Here is a 15,193-nt window from a genome sequence, read left to right on the forward strand (position 1 = left end):
AAAAGAAGTTCATTCGGAATTATGTTGGAGATTACTAAGAAAACATGGCTTTAATGCACGAGTTCCGAGAAGAAACCCGTATATCAGCAAAAAAAAAAAAAATATTACGCTTTAAATGATTCTTCTTGGAGTACAGTATTGTACTTTGACGAAAACAAGTATAATATTTTTGGCAGTGATGGTCGCAAAAATGTATGGAGAACAAATAACACCAAATTACAATCAAAGAATTTACAGCCAACTGTGAAACATAATAGTGGCTCAGTGATGGTGTAGGACTGCATGGCAGCAAGCGGGGTTGGAAATCTCATATTCATCGATGGGATTTTAGATAAAATGAAATATTTGAAAATTTTGCAAAAAAATGTAAAAGATAACGTAAGTAAATGTTTGCTTTCAGGAGGACAATGACCCAAAGCATTCGGCAAAAATTGTTCAAGAATGGTTACTGTACAATACTCCACACACATTGCCACATCCACCACAAAGTCCCGACCTCAATCCCATTGAACACCTATGGGATGATATGGAAAGAAATTTAAGAAATACAATGATTACATCGAAAGAAGAATTGAAACAGAAGGTTGTTGAAATATGGCAGTCTATAGACATAAATATTACGTCAAACTTAGTATTTTCTATGAAAAACCGTCTTAGGGCAGTAATAACAGCAAAAGGAGGGTCAACTTCATATTAAACGTTTGATTAATCCAATTAATGTTGCTATTAATTAATGTTAAATGTACAGTTCGAATACTTTAGTGACCTACGATGTGTTATTAAGTTTAATAAAGTCTTTCTAACTCGGATATGTGTTACATGATATTAATGAAATTTATACACGTTATCCACACATATTCCCCATATACAATACATACGATAATTTTAAAATATTTTGTATACTATACAGTCTGTGTCCCTTTCAATTAGAAATATACCATCGTTCCAATACTTTCGTGAGCCTGTGTATCTAGGAACCTACGGAGTTTATGCGTGCACCTGGCGTGCAATATATACCTATACATATGTATACAGGGAGGACCAGGATGGTCTCCCCACACGTTTTTCTCACTTATCATTGGCGATAGCGAAAAAAATGATAATGGGGGATATTAAGGGTATTTATGCCGACCGACGGAAAATGTTATATTTTCAAGATGGCCGCCGGTTTTGGCGCCACATTCAAATTTATATTTTTTTCTTATGGAATGCGCGTATTTCGTATTTCGTAATGGACTGTCCTTATTTTTGTGTGTATAAATGAAGAAAAAGTTTATAATAAAAAGTTGACACTTTTCGAGATATTGACACTCAAATTCGAAAATGGTTTTTAATTCATAGCTCAAGAACCGTGGGTCCTATCGACATGGAACTTTTTGCAATCGGTGACGCCAATGTTGACCAATAATACCATGGAAAAATTATTTCGATCAAGTTTATTTTTGTGGTCGAAAATCGATTTTTTAGTTTTCAACCCCCATTTTCTCGAAAAATTCAAATGGCACCCCCCGTATGTTGATGCATGTTTTCGTTGCTCCTTTTATGAGGTTTCATAAAAGGTATTGGTTGATACACTTTTTCCTATTGTTTTTCAAGTTATTTGCAAAAAACCGGGTTTTCGGGCAAATTTCAGCTAGTCATTGTTTTAAGTGCTTGTATGAATGCTCATCACAGTCATTAACAGCCTTATACTCATTCCCATCCCCTTATACCCGTATAAGGGTTTGTTCCCTACCTGCTAGTAACCTTTCGAGCTAAGTCTCGGATGGTAATTCAGATGTGTTTTTTGTGTAACAGAAAACTCAATATTCTTATTCTAAAATTTTATTTGGAACTTTAGTTTACAACCTATTTACAAGTGTTCGACTATAACAGGTGTTTGAAGTGACCGTCTTGCTCTTGTAGGCAAAGTTCTGCCCTACGTAACACTGCCGACCTCACAACTTCTCGAATCATCTTCTCGTCGATTTGCCGACAAGCCTCTTTAATTCGGTGCCGCAGTTCGGCAACATTGCGAGGTGGGTGATGGCAGTCGTACACCTTGTTCTTGAGATATTCCCACAAAAAAAGTCAAGATGCGTCAAGTCTGGTGACCGCGGGGGCCACGCAACACTACCTCTTGTTCCAATCCAAAAGAAATGGTTATCAAGGTAGTTTGTCACTATTCTGGCGTTGTGGCACGGTGCCCCATCTTGTTGGAAAATAAGGTCCCCCCTTATGTTCAGTGGGACATTTTGCAGGAGATTCGGCAACACATTTTGTAGAAAATCTAAGTAACGCTGCCCGGTAAGTGATCCATCAAAAAAGTAATCCCGGTATCAAAAATAAAGTATGATCCTGGATCGGCCGAATTTTTCTTCTAGGAATAGGAGCTCGCAATGCACCATGAGTGTTTAAATTTTTATTTACTAATGCAATCGTTTTGCGATCGGGATGGCGTCGATTTGGCCAATCAGCAGCATACATACGTGCGGCTCATCTTGCCACCCCTTGGCATTTCACCCACACATCGTATATGTCTTTTTTTTCAACGTCTGAGTACATTTTATTTGTTTAAAGTTTTCTCACTACAGCAATAGTACACACCCACGCAACCGCAAAGAGAGACTAACAATTTTGTAGGAAATTGCCGATCGGTCAACGATTCTCGAATATTCTAGAAATGTACGGCCAAATGCAGGGGGGTCGCGAGGGGTCCGCGACTCGTCGAAATCGGAGTACTAAAAAACAAAAGTTCAGTTGACAACAACGAGGAATATTTCTAGAATATTCGAGAATCGTTGACCGATCGGCAATTTCCTACAAAATTGTTAGTCTCCTTTTGCGGTTGCGTGGGTGTGTACTATTGCTGTAGTGAGATAACTTTAAACGAATAAAATGTACTCAGACGTTGAAAAAAAAGACATGTACGATGTGTGGGTGAAATGCCAAGGGGTGGCAAGACGAGCCGCACGTATGTATGCTGCTGATTGGCCAAATCGACGCCATCCCGATCGCAAAACGATTGCATTAGTAAATAAAAATTTAAACACTCATGGTGCATTGCGAGCTCCTATTCCTAGAAGAAAAATTCGGCCGATCCGGGATGATACTGATAAAAGAATTGACGTTTTGTTATGTACCCAATTGCCAGATAGTCGTGTTGCAACAAAGGCTATTTCAGCTATGACTGAGGTATCAAGGAGTTCAGTTAAAAGAATTTTAAAAGAAGAAGGTTATCGGGCATACCATCCCTGCTTTGTGCAGGGCTTGCGCCCCAGAGATGATATGCGTCGTCTTGATTTTATTGCGTGGCTTCAGTCTGCATTAGCGGTTGACCCTAATGTTGTAGGCAAAATCCTCTGGACTGACGAGTCAAAATTTAGCAACAATGAAGTGCTCAACCGGCGGAATTCCATAAAATGGGCAGCGGAAAATCCGCGCGAAAAATTTGAACGTGGCCACCAAACTGTAATTTCCACAAATGTTTGGTGCGGTATTGTCAATGACCAAATAATTGGCCCTTACTTTTTTGATGGATCACTTACCGGGCAGCGTTACTTGGATTTTCTACAAAATGTGTTGCCGAATCTCCTGCAAAATGTCCCACTGGACATAAGGGGGGACCTTATTTTCCAACAAGATGGGGCACCGTGCCACAACGCCAGAATAGTAACAAACTACCTTGATAACCACTTCTTTTGGATTGGAACAAGAGGTAGTGTTGCGTGGCCCCCGCGGTCACCAGACTTGACGCCTCTTGACTTTTTTTTGTGGGGATATCTGAAGAACAAGGTGTACGACTGCCATCACCCACCTCGCAATGTTGCCGAACTGCGGCACCGAATTAAAGAGGCTTGTCGGCAAATCGACGAGGAGACGATTCGAAAAGTTGTGAGGTCGGCAGTGTTACGGAGGGCAGAACTTTGCCTACAAGAGCAAGGCGGTCACTTCGAACACCAGTTATAATCGAACACTTGTAAGTAGGTTGTAAACTAAAGTTCCACATAAAATTTTAGAATAAGAATATTGAGTTTTCTGTTACACAAAAAACACATCTGAATTACCATCCGAGACTTAGCTCGAAAGGTTACTAGCAGGTAGGGAACAAACCCTTATACGGGTATAAGGGGATGGGAATGAGTATAAGGCTGTTAATGACTGTGATGAGCATTCATACAAGCACTTAAAACAATGACTAGCTGAAATTTGCCCGAAAACCCGGTTTTTTGCAAATAACTTGAAAAACAATAGGAAAAAGTGTATCAACCAATACCTTTTATGAAACCTCATAAAAGGAGCAACGAAAACATGCATCAACATACGGGGGGTGCCATTTGAATTTTTCGAGAAAATGGGGGTTGAAAACTAAAAAATCGATTTTCGACCACAAAAATAAACTTGATCGAAATAATTTTTCCATGGTATTATTGGTCAACATTGGCGTCACCGATTGCAAAAAGTTCCATGTCGATAGGACCCACGGTTCTTGAGCTATGAATTAAAAACCATTTTCGACTTTGAGTGTCAATATCTCGAAAAGTGTCAACTTTTTATTATAAACTTTTTCTTCATTTATACACACAAAAATAAGGACAGTCCATTACGAAATACGAAATACGCGCATTCCATAAGAAAAAAATATAAATTTGAATGTGGCGCCAAAACCGGCGGCCATCTTGAAAATATAACATTTTCCGTCGGTCGGCATAAATACCCTTAATACCCCCCATTATCATTTTTTTCGCTATCGCCAATGATAAGTGAGAAAAACGTGTGGGGAGACCATCCTGGTCCTCCCTGTATATGTATATGTATGTATATGTATGTATATATATACATGTATATATAGTGAATAAGTGGATTTTGGCACGTGGTTTTAAAAGTAAACAAGGTCGGATCAGCTTACACACACATATATATATATATACCGGGTGATTCACGAGAAACAGAACACCTAATTATCTCCGTTCGGTTTAAAAGGAGTACTTTTCGAGATATGAGTAGATAAAGTTCAAGTACTGCCGGCATTATCAGTAGTCAAGGTGTGCCGCGTCGAGGTTGCACGGTCGGGTTGATACCTCATTGTGTGTGTGCACGTGCATGTATTTGGTAATCATTCTACTGCTTGACAACCTCCACGCGGTACACCTGGCAACAGCTAATGCCGACGGTACTTGAACTTTGTCGACTCATATCTCGAAAAGTACTCAACCGAAAGAAGCTCATGGGTAGTGTTTTGAAAAGCTCTCGTCAGCTACAAGAATATTAAATAAAAAGTGGGGGTTTCCATTTAAAATTTTTAACTTGACCTTGATAGCTCCTCCATACTTACACTCAAGGTCAAATACGTACCACCGTTTGATGCATCTATTGAAACCCTACAATTTATGTATCAAATATTTTTTTCTAAAATGCTTTGTTTTCGAGATATATCACCGGTCCCGGACTTTTTCCTCATCCTGTATACACACACACATATATATATATATAGAGGGTGCCTCACTTAAACAGATACAGAGCTCTTATTCCGTAACTATTAATGATACAAAAAATTGTTGATATAGAAATTGCATGGGAAAAGGGGGTCCATGTTTTGGCCGAAGTGAAAAATCTTTTGCATTATTAGTTTAAGAAATATGATGGTCAAGTTTTGTTTTTTAAATGGAACCATATATTTTTGGTCAGATCATGTAATAGTGCTTCTCAAGACGAATTCATTAAGCTATAATGTATATGCTCGATTTTAATTAGTTTTCAAGATATAACGTTTTCCGATTTTCAGTAGATACCTTTCGGTTTGAGTGGCAAGTCGTAAAATAATCTTTAACAAAAGAAACATCCGACTTCGAAATGCACTAAAAAGTGTAAAATAATTTCTATTTCATTTATACCAATATTCCATAGCTATTAATAATATCTACTTAATCGTTAAATAGGATACCAAATACATTTCAAAGTTTTCGGAGGCGGCGCAAAATTAAAAACTTTTCCTCTACTAGGAAGATCCTAACTCCGGCGTCGGCAACCTATGATAAATCACCCATTTGATAATTTCAAGTAAACAATATTCAACGGGAATCAACAAACCCATTCCCGAATTAACTATACTGCAGTTCACGAGTGACCGCACTCGCGATTATCGCGATTATCAAGTAAACAATATTCAACGGGAATCAACAAACCCATTTCGAATTAACTATACTGCAGTTCACGAGTGACCGCACTCGCGATTATCGCGATTTTCAATCGACAACTCTATCTCTAGACGCACGGTTCTCCCGTCACGTACCTGCGATTGATCGGCGAAGAGTGTAAAATATGTCCCAAAATCCACTTATTTATATATATATATATATATATATAAATGGATTTTGGCACTTGGTTTTAAAAGTAAACAGGGTCGGATCAGCTTACATATACATATATATAGATATGTTTATGCGTACACTTGGCGTGGAATATATATATATATATATAGCATAAACTCCGTGGGTTCCTAGATAGCTGACATTGGCACGTGGTTTTAGAAGTAAACAAGGTCGGATTAGCTTACATATATCGCGACTACTTATTCAGAATTACGTACGCGATCCAGAATTGTTAAAGATAATGACAAATATTAAACAATACTGTAACTGACAAAATACATGACAAGAGAAACGGTAGAATAGAAAGTACTCCAAAATGGTATTTATATATACCCTGCTCAAAAGAAATATGACATAGAAACATTTTAGGCAAAAATTGGCCAAGTTTGACTAACGGTAACTCCGCTAAAAATCATAATAAAATTATATCCGTTTTTTAAAATTAAAGCTTGGAATCTTTACTTTAAGATACTATGGTTCGATTTTAGATGTGATGTATCCCTTCCACTGTAACACCTTAAATGTGAGGGCATGTTTGTTATGTTGAAAATTACAAAATTTGACGGAATGCATGGACGTGCCACATTTTTTTTTCAGGGATACTGTTTGCAGAAACATAAAGTACATATCTTCCTCTTTAATTTCTAAACAAGAGAAAAGTCGCTGCCATTTTTTTTTTTTGCAAAGATACAGCATTTTAAAGTAACCCTTGCATTTTTAACATATACCCCCGGCATTGACATTTCCCGATGTGCACCACTCGGAGGTTGCCTACGATTCATTATGTCCCATACGTGTTCTATGGGGTTCAAATCTGGACTTACTGCAAGATGTGGAAGCAGTTTGATTTTGCGACCTCATGTGCTGCCAACGAGTTGTCGCATAGGAAGAAATTTCATTCTTATGCAGGATAACGCACGGCCGCATACCGCAGGCATTACTCGCGAATTTATGACATCTTGCAGTAAGTCCAGATTTGAACCCTATAAAACACGTATTGGACATAATGGGTCGTAGGATGAGAAATTTAGCAAGACAACCTGTCAATCTCCAAGACTTGTCACAAGTCGTAATACAAATTTGGAATGACATTCCACAGGAAGAAATTAGGACTTGCATTAACATGAGGAATCGGCTGCAAACAGTAATTCAACAACATGAAGGAAACACGCGTTATTAAAATTTAAACACACACATACTTACACACCAAGAAACGGCTCTTTTCAGGGCCATATGATGTGCAAAATCCGACCGATAACCTCCGAGTGGAGCACATCGGGTAATGCCAATGCCGGCGGTATATGCTATAAACGCAAAGGTTACTTTAAAATGATGTATCTTTGCAAAAAAAAAAAATGGCAGCGACTTTTCTCTTTTTTAGAAATTAAAGAGGAAGGTTTGTACTTTATGTTTCTGCAAATAGTATCCCTGAAAAACGAATTTAATGTTACTGTTCAACCGAATATTTTCTATTTCGTCGGGTTTTGTGAACGCGTACACAAAATCTTTAAAAAAATATTTATTGACATTGTTTTTGTTGATGCGCTGCCAAAATAATATTAAATATGATGTTTTTTAACTGTAAGAAACCACACACACAAAAATCAGCTCGATTCTGACAGGAGTTACACTTCCGAATATTTACCAATTTTTCTATGCTATATTTCTTTTGAGCAGTGTATTACAGATTAAAATATTAAAAAAATATTATTGGAATGTAGTTAGAAGCTTGAGAAAATGTATTTCCAAAAAAAAAAAATGGAGCCTGAGCGGATCCCTGTAACTACCTTTCAAGGGTAGCAGTTTCATGCTTAGCACAAATGATTTTCTTTGAACGGTCTATTAATTGATATGTTCATTGATCAATTTGGTCTAAAGGCACATTTCACCCCCTTATCCGGCTATACACTTTGTATCTCTAGCATATGTATTATAGTTGCTACGGTATAAAATGCGACGACGGACGCACGGACACGGAGACGGGAATATAAGGTTCCTATCTTGGAACTTAAAACGTAACGAGCTTAGCTCGGTTAGTACATACAAGGTGGCGTTTAATTAAAAAAGCTGCTAATTTGAAATCGTAGCAAAAAGCAAACTTAAAATGATTCTAACAATTGGCATTATTTGTATAAATAATTTTTTGGTGACTTCTATGATAGTTATTATGTCAAATAAGAATGATTATACAAAACGAGGAATTTTACTAATTAATAAAAATATGCAAAAAAATAAGTTAATATGTAATTTATTCCTTATACTGAAATTAATTTAAATTATTTATTAATTTCTGAAACATTAACTTTTAAATGCCATCACAGGATCATATTTGAACCTATCAAAATAAAATCTATAGTTTATGTGTTCAAGTGTAGATGATAGTACATGTTATTTAAAAAACATTGCTTTTGCATTTAACAATAAGAAACTCCTGAACAAAGAACCCATAAAAATTACAAGTATAGCACAGTAGCATTTATGTATTAAAAATCAATATAAGTTGTTTGAGAATTACGAATTTTGTTATATTATTATTTAAATTGGTCATTTACATTACTCAAATAAAAGATGATTCGTCATTTTTAAAAAACTTTGTTGCATTAATAATTTCAATTCGAGTGATAAATTATTCATTATTTGCAATTAATGTATTATTTATTATTTGTAAATATGCCTAACTCTATAGATATGTAAACATGTGAGTTAATGACCTGAGAAAATGTGAAAACATAAGATATGAACGAAAATGTACAAGTATGTTTAAAATATTATGTAAGTATAATATTTATCAATGTCAATGTAAGCAAAGTGTAACTATAAATAGATGTAAGAAAAAGAATTATATGTATAGTTCCTTCATTTATTGTATACTTCAGTAGTTGACAAGTATGTAAATTAAGTTGATTGTTACGTAAGTAGATTACAATCCTCTCTGATTTGCCACGAGTAACCAATTCATAATATAATCCTATACACACATTTATTTGTAACACTGTTTCAATATGTAGTATTCACAAACTATTAACACTGGAATTATCAGAGAGGTCAAAATGACTAGTTTCCAGTTTCTTATTTTAAATTATATTATACCTTATTTATCGAGGTATTTTTGTTGAAATGGAAATATTAAATTATGTTTTATCTTTTATCTATTTAGTAATCTACATTATTTTCAACTTAAAAATAAGTGTGCATCAAACGTTGATAGTTGTAGTGTTAACTCACTATAGGCAAAGGAACTGTAGGATCTTCGTAAAAGTTGCTGTACATAACACTTGAATCTCAACTGACACATGAGCAACAAACCGTGCCACGTTTTCTGAAAATCAGACGTTATAATCAAGATCTCATGTGATTGGTAATAATAACTTGCTGTTACCTCAAGAAGGGGAAGTTATACAAGCGTTGATAGAACTTACATTGGTGGAATTAATTCTGGACACTTTGAATAAAAACATTCTTTATTTCATATTTGTGCAGACTCGAACCTATGAAAACCCTAGCAACGATTTAGCAGTCAGGCGCCTGAACCGTTGGATCACCGACACCGTTGAAAAACCTTTCGATCTTTTGAGATATAACTCACATAAAGTACTTTCAATAATTCAATTCTTATTCCATTTCACTGTACGTAAAAACATTGAACATTGTATAACCAGAGACTGGAAATAACAGTTATTTTTTAAATATTTTCGAAAAAAATCATTGAGAAAAAGTTAATTTTTATTCAAATGGAAGTCAGTCCTCATTAAATACTGCATAAATTTTCCAAAAAATTAAGCGATTAACAAATATTAAGATTTATCTGTTTTGGTTACTGATAACCATTATTATCAACGGAAATATTTTTTGGTTACTAATAACCATTATTATCGACGAAAATATTTTTTGGTCAGTAATAATTGTTATTGACGACAGAAATTGTTTTCGGTTATAAATAACCATTATTGATGACGGAAATTGTTTTCGGTTACGAATAACCATTATCATTGACGAGAATTTTTTTTTGGTTACGAATAACCATTATCGTTGACGATAATTTGTTTTGGTTACGGTATAACTGTTACCGTGAATGACCGAAATTGGAGAATGTCGACTTTCACCGGTGAATGTCAACAGATACCAAATACGTCGGTGAAAGATCGAATATTATACACGAATCTCGAAGAAATTGTGAAATTGGTGAAGGTTGGATGTTATATTTCCGGCTTTCAGGCATTGCTCATTTTTTTTTTTTTTTAAATTGAAAAGCAATACGCGGCTGGAACTTGGTGTAAGTCAGAAATAAGGGTATTTAGCAAATATTTCGGACATACACCAAGCGACTATGTGAATGTTGACATTCACCGGTGAAAGTCGACATTCTCCAGATTTCGGTGTTTCACTGTAACATAACCATTAAACTACAGAATATCTGAAACGCGATCTGTGGGTCAACGTCAGTTGATTGTTGATTTGAAATGCACGCCTTCTATGATCGTGAGCACCCGTTTAATTGGCTGAAGTTTGCGGCTCGACAGTCAATTACTAACAATGCATCTATGATTATTTCAGTTGCAGTAAATAACTGGAATGACAATCAACTATTGTTTCCTAGACGTTTAAGAATAAATTCTGAATAATAATAAATTATTAAGATATTCTTAGTTGATTAGTTTAGTTTTACGTTATCATTGTTATTAGTTTATTTTTAACATTGTGTCGTTGTTAGTATCATGGGTCGAAAAAAAAATATCTTCATACGCGAATTTTTTCGTTTTGATAACGACAAAAATGAGAGTACATGTAAAATATGTAAAGTGAAATTTGAAGGATCGCATCTCACGAATTTGAAAAGGCATATGGTTAAGCACCATTTAGATATATATATAGAAGAAAGAGGGAAATATGACATACAACCGAAAGAAGACAATAATCGCGACAAGAAAAAATCATTTTCTGTTAAACTGTCCGCAGAAGAAGTGACAAATGCCTGCGTTGATTTTGTTACCAAAGAATCCCAACCATTTTCATTATTTGATTCCAAGGCATTTAAACTTATTACGGAGCAAATATTCAAAGGCTTAAATATCCCAGTGATCAGTTCCAACAATATAATGGATTATGTCAGTGAAAAATATGACTTTTTCAAAAACATGATCAAAAGGTCGTGTAAGGGACGATTGATTTCATTAAAAATCGATACAGCGACGCGTCATGATCGAGCCATACTTGGAATAAACATTCAAATGATCCACAACAACAAAATTAAAATATACACATTGGCGATGAAAGAGCTACACGAAAGACATACAGCTGATAATTTAAAATCGGAGATCGAAAATACTTTAAAAGAATTTGATCTTAAAGCCAATCAAATCTACACGATCACTACGGACAACGGGCGGAATATGGTGAAAGCAGTAGAAATGTTTTCTTCTGAGAATTTAATTGAACCGAAAGAAGACGAGCAGTTTTTAGAGACGAATAGTCACGAGCAAAACGCGGAAACATTTACAGAAAATTTTTGTTGTGAACAAAGCACTATATCAGTAAAGTGTGCGGCACATACACTGCAACTTGCGATAAAAGATTTCTTTTCCGAAAATAAGATTGCCGTTTTAGACCGTGCTCGCGAAGTAGTGAAAACATTAAGAACTCCTACATTTAGGTACATTATTGTAGCTTGTACTACTATTGCGCTCAGTACTCTAATTCTAATTTATTCATAATATATTATTTTTTTAGATACTCGTTAGAACATTTATGTTTAAAAAAACCGCGGATGGATGTTCCGACACGTTAGAATTCCACATTCGACATGTTAAACCGACTCTTAGAGCATACACAGTTTTGTAATAACAATTTAAAACATCCGGTAGCTTTATCGAAAGAGGAGTGGATTACAATCGAAGAGCTTGTGAAAGTACTCACTCCTTTGAATGAAGCTAAATTAAAACTACAGAAAAGCCAGCTATTTTTCGGAGATTTTTATAAACTATGGCTAAACTTAAAATTAAAACTAAAAACCATGACCTCAAATACAGCTAGGATGATTCTGTATCACATAGAAGAGAGGGAATCGCAGCTTTTAAAGAATGATGCGATTAATGCCGCGATTTTTTTAGATCCTCGGCTTAAACGTCTGTTGACAGCAGACCAGAAAGCAAAGGCTAAAAAACATCTGAAGATAATCGCTGCACAAATGCTTTCGTTAAAACAGGTATCTATTATATGTATCATAGCTGTCATTTAATTCTTCAAGTAGGTAATATAATTTTTTTATTATTTTATTCAATCCTTAGAGTGATAAGACAATTGGCAAAATAGCGGAGGCCGCTTGTAAAGAAAATGATGCAAATCCAAGTATAAGCAATACTTCTGTGTCGTTATTACAAAAGACAATTAATGAGATGGAAGTTGATTCGTCGTCCGATGACGACACAGAAGCTGTAACTTCCATAGAACTTTCAAAAATATATGCTGAAATTGATAGCTATAAGGAAAAGCGTGTTGATATAGAGATAGAGATCATGGCATATTGACAGGACAAAAAATATGTAATGCCATATATAACAAAACTGGCAACAATTTGCCATGCTGTTCCTGTTACTCAAGTCAGTGTTGAAAGAGCCTTCTCGGCTCTGAAATTGATACTGGATGATCGGCGGTGCAATTTATCAGAACAGAATTTACACAAATTATTATTTGTAAAACTTAACACCGATTTTATGCCCTAGTTAATGAAATATATAATTATTACTCTTCTATTCAAACCAGCGTCATACCAATTCATTGTACGTCGTTCATAAATACAAATTATTCATAATAATATTAACAAAAGTTAAAGATGGCCTAGAGTGACCAAAATAAAACTCCCGCCATCGATACTGATTAATATTAGTTACTGGTAACCGAAACAGAATTCCCGCAAAAGATACTGGTTATACCGTAACCAAAACAAATTCTCGGAAAACAATTTCTGTCATCAATAACAGTTATTAGTGACCAAAAAATATTTCCGTTAACAATAATGGTTATTCATAACCAAAATCTTTTAAAGAAAAATATTAATTCTTATGCCGTAACTTTTAAAATTAAGGTTATAACAGTTATGGTCTCTGTGTATAACACACTTACGTGATAAAGAACAGACGAAAATTCGCCGTACAAGTAACTCTGACACGCAAAAAACAGCGAAAAACTCGGTTTTCTAATTTTTTTAACTATGGCGCACCTGACCAAAAATTCTCAAACAAATTGAGAATACAAATCTGCAAAACTAGTATAATATGTGCCTCATGAATAGAAATATCTCTGATCTTTTTCAGAATTTTTCATGCACAAATATAGGAGAAATTGACCAAAACGTGTGTTTTACATTTTTGTCTATTACTAGCCCCCCTTAACAGATGAGATACAGGGCTGAAACTTGGCACAGATTGTTTTTTCTTGATAAGCTATCAAATGATCCATTGCAAGTCGAATTTGGTTTGGGGGCACTTGTTACCATCTTATCCGGCTATACCCTTTGCACTGTTTGAAGATAGAGATAAAAGGTTCGTCTTCGCCAGAAGTTTAATAATCTCTGAGATGACTTATCGCAGATCGAACGTCGCTTAAACTGATGTCTATAAATGAGATACAAAGTTCAGACTAAATTAAATCATGATCAACGATTAAATCAGTCGCGTGCAAAGTATAATTTGTGTTTCGCGGCATTGCGAATGTAGCGGTTTATTGCACTAATTTAGAAGCACGATCGTTTACGCTCGATAATATAACTCATAATTACAAGAAAATCTCCTAACCTCGTCGGAGTCGTAGTTTGTCACGTATTAAAGCAATTGCCATTCAAGGCTTAGAAATTTTCTAACAGTAAATAGAATTTCTAAGGACAAGGTTCTGTAACATCCCAGCGGCCGAAGTAAAGCCACAAGAAAATCAAGCCGAATGGTTAAAAAGAGATGCGAAAGCATTGGCGTTAATTAACACTTTGCATGCGGGCATGGTTTTCCAAGTATTTGGATGTGTAGCGGGCAAATCCAGGTTTTTCGCGTGCCACTCAATTTGATGATTTACGAATGTTATTGATATGAAGGAACTTAATTTTATAAATAAAAGATTGATTAATTCATTACATATCATTTTATTCGTGACTTTCGTAAAAATAAAAAATGTACATTTTACTGATAATTGGTATTTAATTATTGTATGGTAGCGTTCAAAGCAATCTCCTTTATGTAGCGCTACTTTACAAAAGCTGCAGATGTATCGTGTTTCACCACGAATTTCACCAGGTAAACGATATGTACGTAGGCGTTTTTTTGTAGGAAAAATATCACTATCCTCAGAGGAGTAACTATCACTATCCGAAAGCTCATTATCATTAAAAGAAAAATTTGATAACATATCAGCAATTATTTCACTTTCATCACTATTGAAATCGCGCAAATCCATTTTCAAAATGGGTAAAAGGCAATAAAATGAAATTCTAACCAAAACTGGTAAAATTTAAAAATAGGATAAAGTAAAGCGCGTTCCTTCAAAGGAGTTGTAGAAAACAATAAATTGCTAGACATAATACAATTAGTTTTGGAGCAACAGAAAGTATATAGTTTATTGCAGTTTATTGCGCAATTGAGATTACAGTCTCCCGCTTTCAACGTTCGTTCTTTTTCGGACTGTGATCACAGTCTCCCGCTTGCAATGTGTTAACATGTGCATTTCTCAAAGCCAGTTGAACCACGTTAAAAAGGCGGAAACATCGAAAGAAGCCTGGGATAAATTGAAATCTGTCTTCGAATCGAAAGGTCCGGTAAGAAAAGCTGCATTATACAAAGAGTTATTGCAGATGACGAAAC

At 35.3% G+C, this 15,193-nt stretch overlaps 1 protein-coding gene across 1 annotated transcript in view; it reads right to left on the reverse strand.

Annotated features, from left to right (window-relative positions):
- Positions 1-9,652, reverse strand: part of LOC114881277 (cytochrome P450 6a2-like) — a 31,168-nt gene extending 21,516 nt beyond the window's left edge. Inside the window, exon 1 of the mRNA XM_046288581.1 lies at positions 9,576-9,652. The gene's annotated coding sequence lies outside the window, so the exon portion shown is untranslated. The remainder of the gene's footprint in view (positions 1-9,575) is intronic.
- Positions 9,653-15,193: the final 5,541 nt, after the last annotated feature.

The sequence above is a fragment of the Osmia bicornis genome, chromosome 14 (assembly GCF_907164935.1).
Source record: "Osmia bicornis bicornis chromosome 14, iOsmBic2.1, whole genome shotgun sequence".
Classification (NCBI taxonomy): Eukaryota; Metazoa; Arthropoda; class Insecta; order Hymenoptera; family Megachilidae; genus Osmia; species Osmia bicornis.